The sequence below is a fragment of the Tigriopus californicus genome, chromosome 4, assembly GCF_007210705.1.
Source record: "Tigriopus californicus strain San Diego chromosome 4, Tcal_SD_v2.1, whole genome shotgun sequence".
NCBI lineage: Eukaryota > Metazoa > Arthropoda > Copepoda > Harpacticoida > Harpacticidae > Tigriopus > Tigriopus californicus.
In genome coordinates, this window is record NC_081443.1 from 908,917 (window position 1) to 932,697 (window position 23,781).

Here is a 23,781-nt window from a genome sequence, read left to right on the forward strand (position 1 = left end):
GGGTAGGCACACTGACAGCAGGCCGAGGAGAGCCCGAATTCACCACCACCACCACCACCACCACCACCATCATCTTCTAGAGTTCCACCACCACCACCTCCATGTTCTCCAACACCACCACCACTTTCATGTCTCTCTGACAAGCAAAGTCTACCGGGACAAGGGGGCAAGAAAAACGAACGGAGAGTCGCGGCGCAAAAGGCGGGTGGCAAATGTAAGTCAGAGAGCCTTCATGCCTTGGAGAGACGCGGACGAGGAGGCCGAGCTCGCGCAACCACCTAGAGGGAGCAGGACGAAGATGACGACGAGGACGTCCACTAGGGCCAAAACGACAACATCTACGACGGCGACACGTTGTTTGACTTTGGGGTGAGCTTGACGTTAGAGGAGGGTGCACTGAGAAGAAGCTTTAGAAGAAGAAGAAACGAAAATCGACAGCAACTCTTCTTATTCTCCGATCTGCCTCAGTGGTGGTGTGTTTAGTACAAGCAGCACTGTCAGACTCGACCGTGTTTGTTCTAGGGACTCTGTGGACAACTCGGATTGATTTGGAGGTGAAAACTGACTTGTTTCAAGATTCGCTCCGGACCACAAAATTTGTCGAGTGTGACAATTGGAAGTTTGGGTGCGGGGGTGTTATGTAATGTGAGTTGTTGACAGTGTCTCATCCGTGAACAACAACTCCCCTGTCAACATCATCCACATCCCACTCCTCATATTCATCATGCAATGTCCTTTGAGAGTGAAAGTGTTGCCGTGAAGGCCAAACTGAGGACCTGTTTCTCGAACATCATCCATTATCCTTTCATCCCCGTGTAGTGCTTGCTCTGTGTGTTGGTGTGTGTGTTGTGATTACAATCGTGAAATCCCAGGATCCATCCTTTCGAGCCTCAGGTAAGACATGGCTTTGCTTTTATTCCCCACCAACACTTCGTTAGCAAAGCGTCCGCCAATTCTGAACATTTGGCCCAGGAAGTTGTGAATATTTACGGGAAATGGCAACCCCTGTTGATAAGATGTTGTCAGAGCAGGGCGAAATACTTCAAGGACTGACTCCTGACTAGTCTAAGGGAAAGAAAAGGTCGTTCTTGTCTTTCTTTCTCTCTCTCTCTCTCCCTGTCTTTCTCTCTGTCTCTGTCTTTCTTTCTCCCCAAGAACTGAAAAGTCGTCGCTCTCGAATGTTGTAGTTGCTGTTGTTGCTATTAGAGTTGCTGGAGTAGTTGTAGCAGAAGTAGTAGTAGTATGCAAGTATGTTATGTGGGCTGAATTTGTGGCCGAATGAAGCCGAGTTTTTCCTCAAGTCTGAAATCAGCTGATAAGAATGAGTTCTCTGTTTCTCTCTCCTTCCCTCTCTATTACTTCTACTACTTGTGTGGGATGAGCATACTCACGAGAGGCCTCGGGTGAATGGAAATCTCAAAACGTCAAACGGACAGGCCGTCATATTTCTTGGCAAGTCTGGAGAGACAAAGCGACTACTTGTTCCCTTCACCTTCACTGGGGAGGGGTATCGTCCGGAGGAGTGGCTGGCTAGGTGGCTGGGTGGCTGGCGAGGTGGCTCTATGTTGGCCTGGGCTTCCTTTCCTGTTCCACCCCTGAAATGTCCTTAGTGACAAGAGTTGAACTTGACGAAATTCGCTCATTTGTCGACACTGGGCCATACTTACTTATACGCCTCAGCCGTAAACAAGGGTCTTCGAAGCATGTCTGACATCCAATCAGAGATAAACAACAGCCGAGAGAAAGAGTTCTTCTTTTCCGGGCTTTGTCATCCATATCTACTTTATTGATCTCATCCGTCAGCCTTTTCCACTACCCTAGTTTAGCTCCCTCATTCTCCCGCCTTCACCCTCGCTCTTGCTCCCTCTCATTTTCCTTCGTATTGCTGATGAAAATGGCAAAGCACTCCCTAGTTCACCACCTGTTTACCCTCTCTCTCTCTCCCTCCCCTCGAATGTAGGGCAGTAGGGTGCATTTCCATGTATCGTATATTGTGCTATATGGACCCAATGCAATACTGTGCACTGCGGTGGTGTAATATCGTAATCTCATGTGTAACGGGGTACCGTAGGGGGAAATTAAAACCAAGGGGGTGAGTGGTCCACCCTTTCCTTTCCTCCAATCCTCGGTTGGTTGGTGGATGGATGGACTCATTGGACGTAGCCTTTAGTAGCCTAAGTGGTCCAGAAACCTTCCTTGAGTTGTTGGAGGGTGTAATGGGGACAACGGAAATTAATTTGTTCCTCCCTTTTGGATTGGTTCTTTGGTCTTCATGTTCGTACATGGTGTAGTGACAGGCCGGCATTAATCACCACATGTTGTTTAGCATTTGAAATGGAGGTGATGATAATAATGAGATGATGGAATTTGGAACTTGGCTTGGCCTTTATTTCGAGAGTTGAACGAATGTCTGTTGTATCACGTGGACTCGAATGAAGGTCACAGACATATTCTTCCCCCTTTGGGTGAAAGCAAGTTCCCACCACTCACTCACTCACTCGCTCACTCACCCGCTCCCTGACTCTCACAGAGGGAGGCAAAACTCAGCAGTTCAAGGCGAGAGATCCACAAAGTAGTAGTAGTAGCTGTAGTAGAAGCTCAAAGCGGCCTCTCCATTTCAATAGGACATGTAGCAGTAGTTCACCGAGTCTGTTGTTGTATGTGTACAGTTGCGCCACGACGGGAAAAAAGAGGCACCGGGTCCAGCTGCCGTGTTCCAAGTTCTACTTCTTCCTCTTTCTTTACAGTACACGCTCATGTATATAGCGAGTTGGAAACGTGGGTAGTAGCAATCGAAGGGAGGACAGCAGCACGAGGCGCTGAAGTCATACTACTGAAAAATCCTCGAGGGAGAGATAGGACAGCTGCATTCCTGAGTAGCTTCTTCTCAGAGGGAGAAAGAGTAGCTGTAGGGGGCACAACTGCCGCCAAGTCTCGAGCGAATGGGAACACTTCTGTCAGCCTCTAGCAAGTAAGACGGCCCCCTAGCTGTCTTGGCTGCGTTTCTCTCCCTTGAAGGGCTGATATCTAGGCCATGACGGCCTTGCATGAAAGCCACCCGCTATCCACATCCTCCTCCTCCACCACCACCACCACCACTACTACCGTCAACCACCACCTTATCCACCACCACCACCAAAGTAGAACGACCAAGAGAGAGGAAACAAGAGTAAGCCTCCCCATTTCCACCCGCTTCTCCTAGGTCTTGCTCAACGAGCCCTTGCTTAGTGGTCTTATTCTCGTCTTTCTCCTTCCGTCTTCTTGCTATGCTGGCGTTGTTCCTCCCCCATACATGCATAGAGGTGGTGGTGGTGGTGGGAGTGGAACTCGCGGACCTGGACCCTGTTCCAACTTCCCAAACCACCCGTCCTCACTGGAGAGCATGGGAAAAGGGACCCCGCGAGGGAGAATCGGGAACAGCCTTTTTCCAGGCAGGGAGGGGAGACAAGAGGGAAGGAAATGGAGGAAGAGGGGACGGAATCAATAAGGCCCAGTATTGAGGCCATATACTAGCTGTATAATGGAGCCTCTTACCCGACCAAGGCGAAGACGACGAGGCCAAAGAAGACGATGAAGAAGCGGCCTCTGTGTGTGTGCTTGTTGGGGAGGGAGGCAAACGGGAAGAGCAGGAACGAGTACATATACAGTAGAGGGTCGAAATGGCCTTGTGCCTGCTACTGATGGTGGTGGCTACGGCAGCTATGAAGAATAAGGTCGAGAAGGAGGAGGGAAACGAAGAAGATGAAGAAGAAGCCTCATTCACCCACTGCTGTGCTCCAATCTTTCTTCCTGTCCTTCCCCGTTAGTGGTTGGAACAGCTTTTGTACATGTTCCACAAGATTAAGAGAACTTGGGCTGGAGGGGTCTTCTTTTCCTCCTCCTTTTCTTTCTCCTGGTTGCTCACAAGGACAGGCTTCCGAGGGAGATTCGGGCTCATCCTTGAGAGGGTTCACCCATCTGGATGGTGGATGGATGCACCCATGGGTCTAGAACCAGTTGTTATCAGTTAGTTCTCTTTGCATATCCAACGCTTTCCAGAAGACTAATTTCTTCATTCTAAATAGATTGAGCAATGTTCGGAAAACAGACTTGTGCATGCAAGAGGGAAAGACAAGGAGGTAGAGAAGGAACCCTCCGGAATTAGAGCTTGGCGGATCAATATTTTCATTTCCACCCCCTCCCAATTCCCTTGGAAAACATTCTGTCCCCTCCAGTGCATTTAATTTTCTTTTACTTCCCTCCTCCTTTTCCTCCTTGACGACTTCGTTGCCCTTGTTGTTACTGTTGCTGTTACTGTTGTTGTTGTGTGTGAATCTTGGTTGCTGGTCTTTGGTTGGTTGACTCCTGATCCACTTCCAGCACTCCTACCCAAGTCCAGGAGTGGGATTGCTCCTCAAGGGTGGGCAATGTTTCAATGTCAATACACAATTTCCATGAAGGGCACAGGCGCAGAGCCTAATTCCCATGTAAGCTCGTCAACTTGCGACTCTCCGAGGTAGAAAGTCTGAAACAAAACTAGTTGGTTGGAAACTGGACTCAATGGCTCTTCATCGTCGGAGGTCTACTATTCTATTGTCCGTATTGTCGTTATGCTAGGGGTGGTCGAGATAGGATGTGGTGCTGATTAATCAAAAAATCTAAAGTAATCCCCACTGGGATTTTTATAACAAGAAAGTTTCATCTTTCCTCGTCACACAATCCTCGTTTCCCGTAACAGGGATGGATGAGTGGGTGTCCTCGATTTGCCTTCAGAGCCTCGAGTTTCCTCCCTTTTCTCAAAATGATCCTCGGACGAAGCTAGGAACAAACCCTCTCTTCTCTCTCCTTCCCGAAAAGCTTCTCTCGAGAAGGACATCGACACATGTGGACCATGGCTGTATCAAAATTAAGGGAACTCTGTTCTGTCCCATTAAGCTCACTTGTACTGCAACAAATTGGACAATGACTCAAGCTTTCACTTCTAAACGTAATTAAGCTTTAAACTGTTTGGCGCGAAACGGAAACTGTTTTCATGATAACTAAACCCCATCCATCGCTAAGGTGTGTTGACCTCGAACCATGTCCAATTGCGATGAAGTCCTTTAGAAATGGGGGAGAGAAAGGGAGGAAGAGGAAAAAGAAGACGGAAGAAATAACTGGGGGAAGAACTTCTCTGTGAGTTGGGTTGCCTAACGTCCTCGACGTCCTCAATCCCTCATCTCTCACTCACTCAAGAATGAACGAAGCTAGGAACGGCCTCCAAACGGCCTTTTCCGTTCCTTCCCTCGTTCCTTCCCTCGTTCCTAAGCAGCTTCAGAACAACGAGAGAACACTTTGTGGGTCATGTACATTGTACAACAATGGATTTGAGTCACTCCCGGGGCTCCATTGGTGTAAACGCGACCTCGCATTCAAAAAACGATGGCAAAACACAATATGTTCTACCCTACATACTTGTGTCATTATCAAATAAACTGATTGGTCCCTAGCATATGTACGTACGTACGGATGAAATAACGAGAAAAAACGCCTGCAACTGTGGTGTTTTTTCGCCAGGCCAACTTTTTCATTGTCTAGCCAATTTTGTTCCCCAATGCAAACTGAATGCCAGGCCTAGGGCACAGGTTGATGGAAAACACGAATTCATAAAATGAACGGACGAAATACAATCCATATTCCTAAGAAGAGTTCATACTAATTGTAAAGCCAACCCTGGAAGTTTACGTCATTTCCAATCCCCTGGATAGGAAATAGAAATGAGTTCCTGGTCCAAGAAAAAAACACGGACAAGGCCGCTTGATTGTAAAAATCAAGGCTTTTTTGCCCTCTCTTTATGCCTGTTTTTGTCGCTCTACTCTCTGTCCAGGGCAGTTTCAACAAAAGGCTTTGTTTTCCCATCACTCCATTAGACGACGAGGTCGACGACGACGTCGTACACTCACTCCTACTCCTCTTCTCCAGACAGTTGTAGAACAGTACATAGTGGGCCTCCTCCTTTTCGTCCTCCTCCTTGAGGTCCAATTCCAGAATAAGGCCAATAGTAAGCGAAGGCTTGTGCCTCCTTCCCTCTCGAAGTTCCTTGTTCTAGTGCTCTTTAGAAAGACAGGGTTAAGAAACTGATTCTTTATTTGAATCGATGACAATTCTTCGACTAAGACGCCGTTTTCTACAAAGAAATGAATTGCAGTTGGGGTAAAATTTTGGTTAGGATCGCACTTTCTTAGTTGTTACACAAAGTGTCCTCTTGGTACGGTGTGAATAAAAGGCCACGAAGCAAACACAAATTCAAGGCAACTCTTACTGAACCAATCGGAACAGAGTAAAAAACAAAAGATGGAGCTAGTCTACTATTAGATATTTTTGTTTACTCCTGCGAAATATATTGCTTAAAGATAACTATACATGGATGATATTTAAGGTCCAGGACATTGTTTCTGCCAAGATTTAGATTTAAACTGGCTTTTGTACTCTCTGGTGAAATTGACTTACAGTTGGGTAAACAGATAATATGAACTTTTCTCTACATACAGTGCAATCTATAAAGGTGTTGCTTGATAGACGAAAATTCTTTACCATACTCTTCTTGAATCTGATTGTATACTTAGTGTTTTTCTGTAGGGTTGTTTCGAAACATAGATGAGAGCCTGGAAGCTGTAGTTCCTACATGGCTCTCTATTGTGGCCTTACTTATTCTTTATTGCCAAAAACGAGTGAGGGGAGAGGAGGGAGGAGAAAATGGGGTCTTGTCCTAGATTCGCTCACCCGATTGACCCAAAAGGGTTGAAGCCGTTAGAGAGTGGCCTATCGTTGAGCGAACTCTCGCAGAAAGCTTCCTCCCCATTCCAAGAATGTGCAAAAAAAACTAGTCCTGCTTGACGTGCTGAGCGTATGCCGAGGAGCAATGTTATGAGAGCATTGCTAAAGGATGTCCTTTTTTCTCATGATTGAGCTCATTATTTGTCGACATTGCACATTTGCTCATCTTGTACTTGCGCACTCGTATTCCATGCATCCCCGATCCAATACAAGAGAGACACATAGAGAAAAAGAGGATCTTCCTCTCCCGGGTTCTCGGAGGCCAATTTGAGTGAATTATCAGCGTTTTTTGTTCCCTCGAAATGGGATAATAATTGCATTCTCTGCCAGATAGCAACAACTTAACCGGTTTTCTTCAAACCCGACGACCACTCTTACTACTCACCCTCGTATTCACGCTCGCTCTCTATTGCAATGCCATTGGATGGATGAACGCTTGAAGAACGAAAATCCAGAAGACCGACAAAACCTTTAAAAGAATTGGCAGAAGAATAAGAGCGAGTCCATAGCATTAGGGTATTTCCCCGTCAAGTGCTTATGAAGGAATATATTAAAGATTAAAGATCAGCCTACCTAGTGCTCATTATCATATACAAATGCGGCACGTTAGGCACTTTGTCAATGCTCAATGGGAATTTAAAACATTCACAGACATGTTGCAGAGGCCATTTGAAGGCGAGTGCATCGGAAGAGTATGAAATTGATACAAATTTGATGTACCTTATGCACGAAGGATTGGTTTATAAGCTACTTTGGCTTTGATAGAGAACGGAGAGCAGGCAGCCATTTCAAAATTAGGTACAAATTCCATTTGCAACATCGAAAAGAGAACCCTAAATGTTTTTTTTTAAATACCACCTGATATCATGTCATTCAATTTAACCAAAGCTAACCTAAAGCCGGACATGAAGTTTGGACTAGTTCGAGGTTATAGCTCTTTAAAGTGATATGAAAAGGGATATGTTTGAGGCAAAAATACAAGTCTGCAAATGCATCGAAACCCCCTTTGGTGTTTATTTTAGCATTGGTTGATTTGTACCTTTAAAATAGGTGTGGAGCCCTCTAGAATTACATTAACCTAGTTTGGGGCCCTTTAAGGGGTTTTCAGACACAAGCATGTCTATATAAATCGTCGAACGCTTACCTCATGTTCAGTAATAAAGTCGTCCACGATATTTGAGGAACAATTGTGCTAATGATAATGTACAAATTTGAATAAAAAATTGCGCCTTTTTCACGAATCATAAGCTCCATCCCATCCCCGTTTTGGCCACGTGACAATTTGGGATGTTTTTTCAATGGGTTGAGGCCACTCTTTGGCCTTCGATTGCCTTTGAAGCACAATGGCCTTTCAAATCAAGATCAAACAACAGACATATGCTCTGTAATGTGAAAGTTAAGGCTAACATGCCCAATCCCAAGGAGTCATTTGTATAAAGTCAAGAGCTGTCAAGAAAAGTATTTGACGAGCGTCTTAGGACTTGAAAATGTAGATATGCCCTCAATTTGCGATTTGAGTGGGTAGAGAATCGCATCTGCCTTACAGTCAGAGCTAAAAACCACTCAAGCACTGGAATGCGAGGTTTATATTCGTTAGCTTCCAACTGCCAAATCTCGATCGAGAACTCTTTCTCTATCTATTCTGTGTCTTGATTTCGGAGCCTGATAAAGAACGGGCAAAGTGTTTGAAAGCCACCACAAACAAGACCAATTTAGCTTACTAGGGACAAGGATTAGCTGACCATGTTAAACACGACTGATGACTGAAGATGGTTTGAAAGGGCGTTGAATCTTTTTTTCGGATACTGATCATCGATCAGATTTGGCTCTTTGGATATTGGACTCCATATACAAGTCTTAACACCATTGTTATAAATGTATCACAGTATATACAACCATCGAATAGCGAAAGGAATTCATGTATGTTGCTGCGGTGGTCCATCATATTGCTTTTAAATACATATCTGCCACCTTCCTCTAGGTCATTGTGAAATTATGATCCATTGATTTTTTTTTCACCCTCCCTATCCTGCTGAAAAGTGGGGTTTTACTTATTTATAGCATTGTGAAGAGGGTGGAATCGGTTTTTACGATCTTGCGCAGAACAAAGAAGGGCTTTAAATGTCGGTCGGGGAAGGTACATTTATCATTCTTCTTGAAGTTTGGTTGAAAAGAAGGCCAATATGCCCTTAAAAAGGCGACATGCTTGTCGTTTGACAGGTAAAATGGCTATTCTTTGGTTAATCATTGTTTACACTTTCCAGGTAAGGGTGACTATGCCATTCTGTTCAGTTGCGGGCACACTATTAGTCGGCGGTTGCTGCACTTGCGTCTAGGAGATGGCTGGATTACATAACCTCATCCATCATTCGTTGAGAACTGCATCTTTGAACTTCCAAGCCAACTTGGCACCAGAGTTGGCTTCAAAACCAGGATAGGCGAATCAGTCATTAGAATTGCTCTCCGCTCTGTTTGGGCACCCTAACATTGGAGGAGATTCAACATAAGTCCAAAGTCATGAAGACAAACTTTGGCGAATAATAATTGGACACTGACATTGCCCCCTTTTTGTGGATCTTTGAGCCCACCAATTATCATGAACTCATGATGTCTTAGTACCATGATCCGATCTGATCGCGTGCAAGACAAAACGAGAATCGTCTCCTCCATTATCCGTTCTCTGAGTATGTGTGTGTGTCTCTCCCAAGCGTTTTGGAGTTGAATCAGACGCGTCGTTCTTGTAGTTCGGGTGTAATTTTTGCCACTGAGTCTGCATTTTCTTGAACTCTTTTGATTCGTCAAAGCCAAGTTGCCGGAGCCACGTACGTTCGTAGTATGTATGAATCTCTTTCGAATGCATTCTTTTGCGTCAAAATGCATTGACGGAAGATCAGCCTTTTTTGCTCTCTCCGCCGAGTTTTTTGCCGCTCTGGGACGAGACACTAGATCGAAAGAGAGTGAGAGAGGCTCCTCGGTGATCTTCACCATCCACATAGCCAACCTCATGACAAGTCACTTTCGTTTGTAGCTACTTTTTTCGAGCATTGATTGCATCGTCTCGAGAAGTTCCTAGTATGTACTCGTATATAAAAACCGAACGAGCCACAAAAAGAGGCATCACCACCCGACCTTCTCGGCAAGACATCGCTTAGTCCGTCTTGCGGACTTTTCCACTCGAATGTCTGTAGGTGGATGGAAGAATGCATTCTTGTTCTCTCTCTCCCTCTATCCTCCTCCTCCTCATAGGATTTCAAAAGTATTTTCAGACAACAGATTGAAGTCCTTGACAGGGAGAACTCCAAATTGACACCCTGTACTCTCTCTCACTCAAGCTTGGGTGGATGTCTGTATGCGTGAGTGAGTGAGTATGTTTTCTGTGTAGCAACAATAATAACACCACCACCACCACCAGGTACTACGTGCATGGATGGGCCCCTAGGCCTGGCATTCAAATGTACGAGTGTAGTCGTACAATGGAAACTTGTAGTTGGACTCGATGTGTGGAGGGAGGAGTCTTCCAATACCTGCTTTAGCTTTGCACTGTACTCCACTGTCCAGGGTGGGTGGGTGGGTGGGTGGGAGATTGGGATTCTATATACGAGCAGGTACAGTCCACCTTCTGGCCAGAGCAAAGCCAGGAGAGCGAGAGCAAAATTGGGATTCACCTCCATTCCAAGTCTGAAACGAAACCTGTGGTTAACAAATCGTTTGGAAAAAATGGCGGATGAAAAGCTTGGGGATTTCGGAGCCGTACAGGTGTGCGTTAAGGCCTTTATCCAAGCTCTTTTGTCAACAAATCAACTAGTGAATAAAGGGACAAGCACTTTTCCCCAAGGGCGCACTTTGGTCTCGATCAAAGTTGCGATAAAGGTATCATTGTATTGGCTATCATCCTCAATTATTGATCGCAGATTTGCCACGTCCTCCCTTACTCCCTCGTTGTCCTCAATTGATACTGTTCAAGGTCGTCGTAGTCCATGCACCCATCCATGCGCCCTTCCTCTCGTCACGAGTTGAAGGCTTAAATCCGAAGTACTTGTTACGAATAAGAGTTCTCTAAGCGACGCTTGAGTGACTGCTACCTCCTAACAAGTCGCCCCAACAACTAACTAACACCGTGACAAACACCGTCCCCGTGATCATATAAGTAAGACAGACATCCTCCAAGGGTGATGTAATTAAACTTAAATGTAACTAACTCCCCATAAGGTTTGATTTGGGGAAAACAGCACAGGAACTGATCATTACTTACGACTTCCTTTGATTTACTTGCCACTAGAGGGCGTGGTGGAAAACAAAAGTCGCTAAGGCTCATTGAGGTTTGTATCTTATAAACATGAGAAGTTCAGTTGTTAAACTGGCATTTGCTGAGTCCCTCCCGAACCAGAGAGCCCTAGATTGCCCTTAAAGTGATTATGATTCTTAGAATTCTTTTTGCAAACTCCCCTAACACGAAGAAAGATCAAAAGAGGAAAAAGGAGATCAAGTTCAGAGCACAGAAAGTAAAGTAGCTAATAAAATAGAACAAATCGCATTTCTACTTCCATATCAATTGGTCCTACCATGACACCCGACATCTAGCGGCAAAGAATGGAAACTTTCTCCTAATTTTCACGTTGCTCCATAAAAGATAATAACCCAGAAAAGTGTATTATATGCAGTTCTGCGTGCCCTTTATTATGGAGATTGTAGTAATCAATAACAAGCATTTAAAGTGTTTGTGATGCGTTCAAATCGAAGCTTCTTATTTCAATTTCCTCGTATAAACACAACAAATCACGAGGTGTGGGGTCTCTCTCCTCAGTCCTCACTCACTCGATAAGGATAGTTGCTCTAAACTTGAATCTACGCGTACTTACACAATTCACAGGGTCGGTCGATCTAAACAGGAAAAAGTGACTCTCCAGCTGCACCCCTAACCGACTGGCGAAAGGGCAAATTTCGAGAATTTAAGTGCGTTCTTATTTTAGATACAATATCTTTAATATTCTAATGAAAAATTCAAGCTATATTAATCAAAGGGGTTGTACGTTTGTGCGTTGCTTACAGCGAATCAACGAATCAATGAATCGTGCAATTCAAAGACACTTGCCAATAGATTAATCTTGGGCACAGTTTTTCTCCGAATCTTTCGACAACTCATTGCTAGATCTCTTGTTCGGATATATTGTTAAGGGAATGGGGAGGTCTGGTTTGGATTTCTAATGCTCAACTTCGCTCTTTAGTTGAACTTTGATAGGGTATCATGTATAACCTTTAGATCGGTTTGTCGCCAAGAGAACCTTTTGAACACGTCCCTAAATAATCGAAATAAGACCAGAGATTTAAAGATGGTTTTTCCTTATACCAGTTTCTAGTCAACCGTGTTCGTATCGATGACGTAATATATCTGATTACAATCGGGGATGAGATTATTATAGCCAATTTGTTAGAGGCGATTGCTAGACGATAAGTTTTGCGCAAATCCGGTTCTACTTCTCCTTTTCACTCAAAACCTCTAAACAAACCCCTCAGTGGATACTGCTCGGTACAAACTAGTGTAAATCTACGCAACCTTTTAAATCAACTCCTTTTGAAGGTTGCGTGAGTTTGTTGGACATTCCGTGCAATATTTCCACATTTCAAGTTTAAGGCGTTGTTGTACATCTTTCTTTGGGTTTACTTACCGCTACACGGAATATGAGACCCGGTATAATCAAAATGAAAGATTATATTTCGTCTAATTGTCACCACTTAAACTTTTTACAATACTGGGGTTACACACGAATTTGAATTGGCATACAGCGCTAGCTCTTGAACGTCGGGTTGATACAGAATGCTTGTCAAAACCATGTCCAAATCTAAATTGAAAGATGCCAGCCACTATTCGACTAAGGGTGTCTGAAAAGAGTTTTGTCAAATTTAGAAAACAATCAGTTTTGGTTTAAAGAACCAACTTTAGTTGCGATGTTACTTTAGAGCTTTGAATTCAAAACATATTTGTCCTCGAATTCAGATCATTTCTTGTTAGTTGCTCAAGCGTCAAAATGTTTGTTTGAATGGAATTGTTGGCAATCCAATATTGCCTGCACTGCAGTCAAGGGTCTTTCCGTCCAGCCGCCATGATCATCACCTGAAGTATTGGCTTGGATCCCTCTTGGACACGGTTGTCAGTAGTTAATTGAAGGATTGGATGATTTCCTGTTATTGCTTGTCGGCTCCTGACAAATTGCCCAAGGAAACTTGCTTGGCTTTCGCAACATCTTGCAGGAACTTCACAAAAAGCAGAAAAAGAACTCGCCCAACAAGATCTTGGACACGGAAGGTCGATTTAATTTTTCAACTGGGAAAAAAAGCCCTTTCAGTGTAGGCTAAAATAGGCTGATAATGTGGCAACAGGGCTCAGCACTTCGTGAGTCAATCTTCTCCGATTCTTAACGGGAGAATGAATCGTCAGATTAGTTGAAGCCAGAGTTGAATGGCTTTGCCCTTTAACCGCTCAAATCGGCAAACCATCATCATCCCAGCTTTCTTGAAGCTTTCCAAGTCAACGTGAACAAAAACCAGCACCAATCTTGCTCGTCGCTCGTCTTTGAATTTACTCAATCTCCAATGGCTGTGCTTTTTAGAGACTTGACAATTAGTCGTTGCGGTTGAATGAAAGACCCTTGCAGAACGCCAATTATGAACATCAATTGTTGCGCTGTTCACGCCGTAGAGTGGTAGTGGTGGTACTTGGACCATCCTGACACAGGTGGATTGGTTGGTGGATGAGCAGTTTGGCTCGGAACTCTTGGCTAAGGACTCCACAAGTTGAATGGCCGGAGTCGAGAACAATGTGCCTGAGAATTCCTCGCAACGGGCTAAAACCGATTCTCCGACGCTGGCGGACGAACGGATCCGTGAAATAATATTCAAGTGGTGCCTGAGAATTCTCGTTTCTTTCTGACTGGAAGTTGCAAGATGGAAGTGGGCTGGTATCCCAATTCCTCGCTTGGTTCCCATAAGCAATCATAATCATAAAGCCAATGATTTTGGCCCGATCCTGACGACAACAACAGACATCATCCAATACCGTCCAACGAACGTTTCGCTCGCTCGCTCGCTCGCTCGCTCGTCGAAGTCAAGTACATAGTTGAACCCAAGATCAGCTTGATGAGATGGACTGTAATTAGACTTCATATTCCAATGATCTTATCGGAAGGCCTGGCCCATATTCGAGCCTTGAACTTGCGGGGTTATTGATCCTTGAGGAGCGTTCTGGGTTTGGCTCTTGAGCCTTGCCATTTTCTTCTCATGTCCGTGACGTAACACCTCGTCTTCCATGCTCGTCTTCTTCTATTTGGTTCTGGACTCTTGATCGGGGCCCTTCATTGCTACCAATATCATATGTGTACCAGTCTCTCCACTACTTCTACCATCACGTCTCACTCGGCTACAATACGTTTGGTGTGGTGTTTCATTGTATCGTTTCGTTCGTTGAGGCTTTCCAGGGTCTGTGGGCAAATTTTTCGTGCCGCCGCCGCCGCCAACGTCACAGACGACGCTCTGTCGTGACAAAGGGGCAACAACTCGAGCGAGGTTATTGCACTTGCTTCTTCTTCTCTTTCTTCGTCGCCTTCTTCTTTCTTGGCATCGAACTATCCAAAGAAGCTCTCCAAGCACGTCGATCCTCTTACATGGATATCTGCTCCTCCACGCACGTTTATCCGTACGAACGTACCTCGTCCTCACTCACTCCTCACACGGATAATGTGGAGGAGTCTGCCTCCATGGACAAGAAGGGAGCAGAGCAGGCACCAATGACGTTATTGACGTGGACGGGCGAGGGATAGGCCTCGACGGTGTTGCCGATCCACATCTTCTGGTGAAGGGACAATTGAACGTATGAACGCCCATCTATCTGAACAGACACAGCACCTACCGAGCGGACGAAGAAAATTGCTGGTACCCTCACATCAGTGGGATTGGATGATTTCGTTTCATATTTTTCGTTGCCTCAAAATTTTGCCTTGCGCATGCATTGCAATACAATGAGGGTGGTCGATTCCAGTATGCACAGATGCACGAGGATATTAATTCATCCGGTTGGTTATTAGATTTCCAACAGGATTCAGCCGGGTCTTTGTCTCGAAATCCGACGGATGTGCGAGTATGTGTTTGTACCGATTTAAATACATTCAGCTTGAAAAGGTATGGAATAAATCTGACTTCCAAGTACGTGGGCTGTGCCGGTGTTTTTGCCATTCCTCCCCATCTTCCAGACCTGTCCCGACATTTGTTATTGCTTCTCCCCCACATGAGTTTACCCTGATATGGAGAGCTTCAAGCCGTAGGGAAACAAGTGCAATGCCAGTTGGCCACATGACTCGATTCGAACAGCAACACCGTGCCTCTCGGGCCCGTTCGTTCCGTTCAAGCGGTGAATGAACGGAGCGTTCGCCGGTGGAAGATTTGGCCGGCGTCGGCAGCCGCTTGAGGTGAAACCTGTCGGCGCCAGGTATCCTGACTTTAACTTCCTGGGACATCCTGGAGAGTCCCCCTCTCACCCTCACTAGAACCCATGGCTTGTACACTCAAACCAAGTGAAAAGAGCATGCGAGTAAACACCATGGACCGTCGGCGGGCCCGTCACATTCGGCCTGGGACTGATGTTGTTGATGTTGATCTTCCTCTCCTGCATGGGGGCCGAATACCACAACGATATATACGAATACGAACTGAGGGAGGGGGGACGTTTGAATGCAAATACCGGGCGCTCTTGGAGAGCTTTTGGATAGCTCTAAGTCTAAATGATGATCCTATCATGCAATGATATTATGAGCTAGCACTCTGGAAACTTCACAATCATTCCCACTAATGCCGGGCTGATACAGACATATAAGATATTTTGTGCGATCAGTGCCATCCACTATCCATAATAATGATGCCAATTCATTAAGATTGTCTTTGTTGTCTTAATAATGGTTTTAGAAAAATATGTTAGCCAGTTCAGGATATAAACCTTTCTGTTGAAGAGCCCTCCAGGTTCAGAGAGCTCTCCATGAGCTCTCCATGAGTAGGCTCAAAGTCATGCTCCATGTTACGTGGATGGAGTGTTGGTGTTGCCGATTTGCGCATGGAAAACCAACCCACGGAGCAAGCACATCCTCACGATTCACAACTCCAGTACTCCTGCTCCTCATTCAGTGTTGTTGCTGTTGCTGTTGTTGTCGATGTTGTTGCCGGCGATCTCCGTGTTGTGTACGAACTACGTACGTAATGTTGCACGTTGTACTCTGAGCAGGACTCACAATCATTCCACGGGCACTTCATACACTGTGTAGAGAGTAGTCTCCCACTGGGAAAGAAAGACTCACACACACGCACAAAAACCGAGGAGGCGAGCCTTGCAGACTTGGAAAAAGGGGCGCAAGGAGGCGGAGGAGGAGGAAGACGACGAGGAGGACGACGAAGAAGACAGGCAACAACACGTCGGGGATTGCCCTCCCCCCTCTCCAGACTTGCCTTCCGAGTAAAGAGAGAGAGAGAGACGGACAGCTCACTCCCGAGACTTTTCAAGTCAGACTTCACAAGATCCTGAGCGAGACAACACCATCACTTTGGACGATCCTCGACATACTCGTGATTTGGATGTGTGAAGGAGCATAACAACAACGACAACAGCAACCATAACAACCCTTCCGTCCATTTAACCTTGCCCGACTACTCTGCACATTTGACAACTTGACAGGGAAACTCCCAAGTGCTCCAGTCCTTCGCCGATCGTGGTAAATATCAAAGTCAATTCTTTCCTATCCATGATTCACGACGAGCCGGTAATTTTATTCTGGTTTCCCCGGATGGTACACAGAGAGTACTACATATATGTAGATACATGTGGGCTTCAGAGCTACGCAATAAGTTGACAACGTTGGCTAAGCCGATTTGGTTTCGCAGAATTGACACTTTCACATATTCCTTTGTGATGTTCCTGTTTTCCGGAGTAAGGACACCCCTCGTTTAGCCAGGAACCTCCGTGACTCATGCCAGATGAGAAGTGGGGGAGGAGAAGGAAAGAAAGAAAGAAAGAAAGAAGGAACTATCCGCCTGGCTACTAGGTAGTCGCATAGATAGAGGGATATCGTAGGGGGGGGGGCCTCACCACTTGAATAGAGTCCCTTCTTCGGGATTTCTCACCCTTTCCGTGTTCCCTTCATTAGTGGACCACGGTCCTTCCTTCCTTTCGAGCTTGTTCTTTTCCTTGCTACCCTAACCTCGCCTGTTGTCCATATGGACTTACGATGGATCCATCGACGAGGAGTCTCAAGGGTTCAATGGACTGCTTACTTACTCGCTTACTTACTTACTTACTTACTTACTTACTTACTTACTTACTTACTTACTTGCTTGTTCCGTCCGACAGAGAGGAAGAGAAAATACTTGAAGCCAGTTCTCTATGAGGCCGGACTCTTAAGACAGGGTGCACCAGGATAGTAGGGGATGATAGGCAAGGGGGTGACTTCCTCGAGTTCCTCCGTTTCCTCCAGTTTCCCTGGCCTGACAACGAATCTTGTTGTAAACTTGGCACGTGTCCTCAAAGCCGATTCGCTTACACTACCAGCCCTTTACTACATCTCGTACAGTGCTGCTTGCTACAGTAGTTCCAGGGCCACGGGGAAATTTGCACCCTCACTATTCACGTCATCCCTCAATCCACCCCCGCATGCAGACCCACCCACCCACAGACTCACATACCCATAGAACATGGACAGACAGAGATCGTTTCGATGTGCTTGCTGTCCCTTCTTCTTGCTCTATAGTATGTACTACGTACAGAGAGAGAAGCAAAGCACCATATCCAGTTGACAAACCCTTCCCGGGAGGTGCATGATCGCATCTGAGCATTTCTGCTGAATAGTCAGTCACTAGTCACTACTTGCATCCATCTCGGGAGAACTAGGGAATTGTTTGCATGTGCTTTTTCTTGCCTCCCTCGTTTCTTTCGCTCTTCTTTCTTCATCCATACATCCATCCATCTATCCATCCAAGAGAGCAAACTTGAAGGGGGATGATGAGTCCTGGGCCACGACAAGCAAGCTAGTAGAGGGCGAACGAACGAGTGACTAAGAGGAAGGAAGCGATCTCCGAGAAACGTAAGATGAATGTTATTCACATTTATCCTGCCCATTTTCGCTCCATTCCTTCTCTCTCTCTTCCCTCTTCCCTCTTGCGTCTTCTCGCTGCCTCTAAGAGGGGGTGAATTGCATGAGGGTGGGGTAAACAACAAGCTGGAAATGACCAAATGTGTTTGTTTGAGTGTGTGTGTGTGTGAGAGTGAGTGAGTGTTGCGCTTTCGCAAGCATCCACGAGTTATCCTTTGTCTATTAGCCTCGGGCACCATCTCCATTTGCCGGGATTAAGTTAGAACGTAATATAATTTTTCCATGTCCTTACAAAACTCTAATGGGGAACTGGTTTCATGGTTTGAATCGTCGTTAGCATTCAACCATCAGCCATCACCTGTAGGTTTAATGTGAGTGAGCGTCTGGTACCACCGATCCAGTCATCGGTCCTTGACAGTCGGACTAAGGAACAGTCTACGTCCCAAGTTGACTAGTAGAACAGAAAAGAGGCGAGATCGTATGAATAAAAAACCGACTAGACTTGGCGTTTAGGGCGACAACATCCTTACCACCGAGATATGGGATGGGAGAGGGGGGAGGGGGGGGCATTGTGGCTAGAGAAACGACGATCCTTCTTTTGGCATTGGAGGCCGCGACCATCGATCAAAAACTGGTTTTCAAGCGGGCCATCAGGAGAGCATCCCGTCCAACCAAGATCTTTAGAATCCTTCTCCAAAAAGCGTTGGATTAGCTGGAACATGTTTTCTTCAAATGTCAAGACGAGAAAGCTTGGATAACAGTTTGTATTGGAATAGGTTGTTGCTTCTTGGGGTTTCGCTTCTTTGTTCAATTTGTTGGTGAGGAACTTCGGAGGTGCTGCTCGGGTATTTCCTCGGCCTCCTCACCCGGTCTATTTGCAAGAAGCAATAATAGTAATAATAATAATGGAGGAGCTGGCCGTACGTAGTACGGACGTAGAGTCGTATCCATATTAGCGTTACCGCAACAAACTTGCCTGGTTATTCTTAGGCCAATGTCCTCAAGATGAGCTCCATGCAGGTACCTGTCTAGTGGATGTGCACACACATAGCCGTCGTAGTCCCGTCCACCACCACTACCACCACTACCATCATCATCATCATCATCATCATCTTCCCAAAAGTCAACGAACGACAGCCAAAAACCATCAGGGCTGCCCATGAACAATCCAGAGTCTTCCTCGCTTGAACTGCCTTGAAATGTACCTGTTGGTTGTTGTCAGCCAGTTCAGCAGTACTTTGGCTGGTTGGTCGACTGGTTGACTGCTTGGAGAGCCGTGATGTTGCTACTACTGCAGAAGCGACCACCACCACTACATACACATGTAAGGAATCAGCCTCTCAGGCGAGGGCTCTCCACTGCTATTCCCTACTATAGTCCTATTCCTTTTACCTGTGAATGGATGTGCCTAGGGTACATGGTGTACATCATCATGCGAAGTATTTCTCTCTTTCGGATCCAAATCATCTACCTGTTGTTGGAATCACCGGTGAGACCCAAGCTTGCCTTGGACACACACACACACATCAGGGACTTTTGATTCATTAGAGGCAGAAAAAAACGAATACTTGCAACTTAAAAAGACCGGAAAGCGTGAAAATTGACGTCTTTCACGACCATGCCGAGACCCAAAAATGCGGGCGCCTGACAATGCCTACCCTGGTCATCTTGGCCGAAATGACGATGTAGTTGGGGCTGGAGGCGGTAATCGTTGCAAGCAGATTTTTGAAATTATCCCCATGTGGTTTTTGATAGAGCACTTGGCTTTGCCATCGCCGCCTAGCAATGGTCGACAGGTTGAAGAAGAGCTGACAAGCAGAAATTGCTTGACTGGAACGCTCCCCCCTCCCCCCCCCCTCTGGATAATCGGTCGGTCGAAGGGACTTTAAAGATGGCGTTCACAAGAAAATGAGGATACGAGTTACGTAACCTGGGCATTAGTATTGTTGTTATGATTCTCGCTGTTCTTTTCTGCCCCACTCATTTGCTGCTTAGTGGCCCCCCGACGGGCTCACTTGATACCATATGTGTTAGATCATTCAAGTCTAGTCGCGGTCATGAACTCTGCGACGAGTTCCTCCCCTTCGCTCCACAAATCGGGGAAGCAATCCCTGTCTTTCTCTCTCCCTCAAGTCAAGTTTAAGGGTTGAATGTTGGGTGTGGAACTATTTGAGTGTGTGCTTGCCGCCGGATATGGCTGGCTAGCTAGGTGGCTGACTGACTGGCTGACTGGCTGGCTTGCTTCCCTGTTTTGGCAAAAACTCTTCGCCCGATTTGTTTTCTAGGGGGCGAGAACTTGACTGATTCCAAATTTAGACGAAGTAATATTATGCAGCACAGGGGATCGGGGATGAAGTCGTATGTGGCGTTGTAGGCTTTTCAATTCAGGATTGAATTAGGGTGGAGGAGAAGGGTTGATTCTTTTTGACAGGATATTTAATGCACCCTGAACCTCATGGACGAATCCATCCATCCATGAGGTGACATTTAAGTTTGAGACGGCCAGAGAGATTTGGGGGTAATTTAAACTGCATCGCCCGTGTTCCCTCCCAGGTCTGAGTGCATTCGTTCGCGGTCGGACTTGGTTCTTCTAACCTTGCCAAAGTCATTCGTCACTTTTGAATAGGTTCTTTTTAAATAGCAGTTCGCCCTGCGGCGTGAGACGACTTCTTTGGCGAGGCTGAAGAGCTGAAGAACACTGGGGAAGAGGGGCCCATCATGCATGATGGAAAGCACAAAGGAAAGACGAAGGAAGTTCTCCTGATGATCAAGGCAGCTCACCACCACATGGATCTCTTCTCCTAAGCCACACGCACACTCAGGCAACAATGCCAATGTGCCAAAGTGCCAGGCAACCATTGGCGTCTTGGAAAAGCGAATCATTGCCATAGGTGGCGATTGGCCATAGGAGTTGATAGGGTAGCTAGCGGCTCTCCATACACTCACACACATGTACACTTCTTCCACACGTACACACACGCTCACATACGCTCACACGCTCAGAGGCTAGGAGGGAAGGAGGCACAGGTAGACTCGAAAAGCTTTCAGGGATCACCGACCGATTCCCTTGCACTTGGTTTGGTAGATGGATGGATGGAGGGATAGATGGATGGTAGTTACCACTTGGTACGTTCTGCTAGCTCCAGTTCATACGGCAGCAGGGTAACAGCCCACGATATTTCGTCTGAAGGGCATTGATCCTTGTTGGTGTTGCTTTTGCTGGGATTGTTCTCACATACGTACATACGACGAGTCTAATCACGTCGAGGCAATCTGATGCATTCAACTTGACGACGACCAACTCGCCTCCTACCACAATTGAAAGGAAACACTAAATAGGACTATTGTCTTTACTCTACAATACTAGTACCATACGATGTGCGTATGTAGGGCTGCTTATTGACGTACTGGTTGGTGTGCCTGATTGAGACGGCGAAGTTCAGGCTTTTTAAACCCACCATTGTCGAGTCAGGCCTCGCTTTAGAAAACATTCGCAACAAAGGGGCCTTGTAGTTTGTTCTGATCGCTTTTTGTTTCATCGTTTTAAGCTTTACCTGCTTTCTTTGGCAAGTGTTTATTTTCACATAACGGTTAAGGCATGATCCCATCCCTTCCCCCTTCATTCTGTTATCAAGAGATTGACACCTTGTTGTCCTTGATTGGCATTTAATTTTCTTTTAACCAAGCGATTGCTCAAAGTTTGAAGGTTTTCAAAATCGAGCAATTGAGTTCGATAACAAGTCAAATTGAAGGAGCAAGAGGAGGAGGAGGAGAAGAAGAAGAAGTAGGCGGCTGCGGATGGGAAAAAGCCTAGGAACTTGCCTCTCACATACCAACATCCTTGTCTTGGTGAGCTGCCAGCATTTTTCCCATCCCTCATCTGTGTGAGCCCCAAACCACTCAACCATCCCGAAGCAACAGGCAACAGAGTTTCAAGCCAACTTGGTGGTTGCCTAGGTAGTCTGTCAGCCACCAATTCAGGATGGCAGCGCTCAAGCATCAGGCAGACGACACTGCATGTGGCCAACCACAGAAAGAAACATTTTCGCCAAGCCTGCGTAAGAGAGCAAGGTCCTCTGAGATGAATTGACGGCACCTGTGCTCTCTGGGTGAGTGTGTGTGGACGCACCATGCTCCTCATAAAAATATGAGTCTTATTTTCCTTCTTCTTCCTCCTCCTCCTCCTCTTTCTCCTGTCTCTGTCTTTCTCTCTTTCTCTTTCTCTCTCTCTCTCTCTCTCTCTTTCTGTCTCCCGTTTGGTTGGTGTGTCTCTACTTGCACCTAACTGTACCCTCTTGCATGTGAGTGGATGGATCGTGTTGCACAGGTAGTCAGATGGCGGTTTTGCTCGATAGATTGTCTTGGCAGGAAAGTCGTCGTGGCATCTCCGAAGAAGAAGAAAAAGAAGCCTCTCCTTCTTCTCCTTGTTCTTCTTCGCCTCCTCTTTCCTCTTTCCCTTTGGCTTTGCAACATGTTAGGCTTGGTTTGGTTTGCTCCCTTTGGTGTGTGTGCCTACTGCCACTCGGACCTATTCGCTACGATGTAACAGCCGAGGCGGAGAATGTGTGTATCATGATGTACCTGCTTCCCTCTTGGAAAGGAAGTTGCTCTTTGAAAGGTCCTTGATCCCTCTTGGTATCTCCGTTGTTGTAGCAGAAGTAGTTGTTGCTCTTCAAGCAAGAGTGGTTCGCATACATTCGCCGTCGTGCTGAGACACAGGTGGTTATTGGTAACTTGCTTGCTTACTTGTTAGGTAGACCCTGTTTGGTTGGCAATCTGGCAGACTCAATGGCCCACTGGCTTGCTTGCTTACGAGCTTCTTGCCTGCACGAGAGCTGGGTTGGACTCCTCAGGTAGGTAGGTAGATGGGAGATGGTTGATAGTGGTGGTTGGAGAGCTCCAAGAAAAGCCCAATAGGCATGATATTTGTCGTGGTAGGTCTTTTTTGAATGTGCAGGGAGAAAAGACAAAACGTTTTTGGTTGTCTTCTTCGTTTTCGCCGTCCTTTGTTCACACCTGATGGTGGGCACAAAGGCTCATAATTCACCGAGAAATTGGCATCCAACTAAACGCAATTGTATAGGTCTTCTATCTGCCTGTAAAATATTCAAGACACGGACGGCGTTCAAGCATGAAAATTCCGGGTCGTTGGAACCGCCATTGGTGTATTGGTATTGGTGATTGGATTCCCGTCCCTAATTGTCCGGAGAGTGTCGTTGGTAGCACCTCTAATGTCCACAATTATCCACTTTTGTGGTCACGGACCCGACTCCACCTCCTGTCCAACGTTCATCCATCCATTTAGTAGAAGGGAGTCTCGCAGGGACCGAACTTACCACCCTTGAAGTTTTGGGTGCGAAGTGAAGGGCTGGAAAAAGACTTCAAGTCAAGACTCCATTCGTCTTGTCACTCCTGAAGGAGCGAGCTCCCAAAACCGACACTTTTACGACTTAATCTCCTATAAATCTGAAGTGCTTGCCTGGTCGACAATCGCTCTCTGTGTGAATGGATCCTCGCTTGACAGTCGATTGGTTAATTAGAGGCAGGCCCTAAATGAAGAAAACCTCAATTGTTTTATATATCCTTCATAAGTCCAGTCCCTGTGGCGTCGTGAGGTCTTGAAACGGGCTTGCTTTATCTTGAAGACTTCCACATTCCAATCCACCCCTCTCTTTGCTTGTGTCTGTGTCTCCTTGTGTCTCTCCTTATGTGAAAAGTACCTGAGATTCTTTGGCTTACCTTTGGCTTACTCCTGGTGAATATACGTAAGGAGCATTATGTTGTTTGAAGTCTTTTGGGTTGAATGTCCGATGAATGGGAGATGGGAAGAGCGAACGAAGCCAACATCCAACCCTCGACGGCA

The 23,781-nt window shown here is 46.1% G+C and overlaps 1 protein-coding gene across 4 annotated transcripts in view; it reads left to right on the forward strand.

Annotated features, from left to right (window-relative positions):
* Positions 1–228: 228 nt before the first annotated feature.
* Positions 229–23,781, forward strand: part of LOC131879821 (protein tramtrack, beta isoform-like) — a 43,139-nt gene continuing 19,586 nt past the window's right edge. The window contains exon 1 of one of the 4 annotated variants that reach the window (XM_059226260.1): positions 229–894. The gene's annotated coding sequence lies outside the window, so the exon portion shown is untranslated. Of the gene's footprint in view, positions 895–16,056; positions 16,545–23,781 lie in introns of those variants that run through there. The other 3 variants (XM_059226263.1, XM_059226262.1, XM_059226259.1) reach the window with 3 other exon arrangements.